A 1,743-nucleotide genomic window follows, 5' to 3' on the forward strand; every position below is an offset into this window, starting at 1 on the left:
TATATATATATATATATATACTATTGGTTAGATTATGCATGTGGGAAAGAATATTCTATTTATCCATTTTCTGTAAATTTTTATTATTCATATATATATATATATACATATATATACACATATATATATATACATATACATATACATATACATATGTGGGAAGTGGGTGTGGCCAAGCCCCGTAATCCCTGTTTACCAAGAACCTGAGCCTGCGCACTTGTAAGATCCTGTGCTGTCTGCCTGATTAGTCACTGGCCTATCACCACGCACCCTGCCTGCATGCAGAGTGTGCTGAACGCTGATTAGATCCAGGATGAGCCCGAGATAAAGAGAAAAGTTGTTGGAGAAACCTTCCTTGGCATTCGTGTCGTTTTTTTTTTTTCCTGTCTCTGCCGGTCAGAGTGCGGGGTTGCAGCATCTGGTGGCCCATACGGGGAAGAAAAGAAAAAAAGACCAAGAAAGAAGCAGAAAAGAAAGCAAAAGCAGAAGCCAGGCGGAAGGAACAGGAAGCCAAAGAAAAGCAAAGACAAGCTGAATTAGAAGCTGTTCGGTTGGCTAAGGAGAAAGAAGAGGAAGAAGTTAGAAAAAGAAAAGGCAGAAACTTCAGAACTCGTCAAGAGCTGGAATGAGAAAAAGGAGCTACGGGGATGTTCTGTAGTAAGTAAGAATTAATCTAGCACTAGGAAGAGGCTCCCCGGTAGAGGGATGAAGTTAGGCTCCCAGTAGAGGGACGAAGTTAGGAAAGTCTAGCCTCCAAAAGGGACCGAAAACCTCAGATACGAAGCCATGGGATCCACCGCTTCAAAAGTGAAAGTTAAAAGCCACATTAGTGCGGCTTCTCAAATCCTCCAGATGGATACTTTGCAAAACAAATAATACTCCAGAAATCTGCAACAAATACAGATGTGGTAAACAGGGATCATGGGGCTTGGCCACACCCACTTCCCACATACATATATTATCTATTTATCCATTGGTAGACCACTAGGTTGGTTCCAATTCTTTGCTATTCTGAATAAAGCCACAACAATCAAGAAAAGTTTTAAGGGAGGAAGCTTCATTTTGGCTCACAGTTTCTTGGCAGGGGAGGCACAGCATCTCTGGCCCCATCTGTGGAAGCTAGAGGCTGCAGTGTGACCTGCCACACACCAGCATACTTAGAAATAGGAAAAGAGTTCCTTTGTGTGCATTGATATCTCCATATCTGTTGACTATTGATTAGCATACCTCATGCTGCATTCTGTCAAACTAAGCTAGAACATATACAACTGGGGCACTCAGTCAATTCCTACCCTCAGGTTCAAGGACACTTCCTGCTGCCTGGGCAGAGGGAACGGTTTAAATGTCTGAAGAGAGGCTCTGTGCAAAGTTTCTGAAAGGCCAGCTCCTGACAAACTCCCCGGAAAGGATAGTCATAGTCATAAATTCCTCTGTCACTCAACACAACTATACCAGATTAGAGGGACAGAAATATTTAGGATCCTGGAAAAGGATCCAGGCTTGTACTGTGGTGACCTACATCAACTAATGCAGATTAGCTCTTACACAGTACGACATTGCTTTTGAGATTACAGATATTTCTCCATGGCTTATCACCAGCCACAAGAGGGATATGTTTTCTATTTCTTCTTTTTATTTTTGCTTTATTTTATTTTGGGTTTTTCAAGACAGGGTTTCTCTGTGTAGCCCTGAGTGTCCTGGAACTCACTTTATAGACCAGGCTGGCCTTGAACTCAGAACTCA

Source organism: Mus pahari, chromosome 19 (assembly GCF_900095145.1).
Source record: "Mus pahari chromosome 19, PAHARI_EIJ_v1.1, whole genome shotgun sequence".
Classification (NCBI taxonomy): domain Eukaryota; kingdom Metazoa; phylum Chordata; class Mammalia; order Rodentia; family Muridae; genus Mus; species Mus pahari.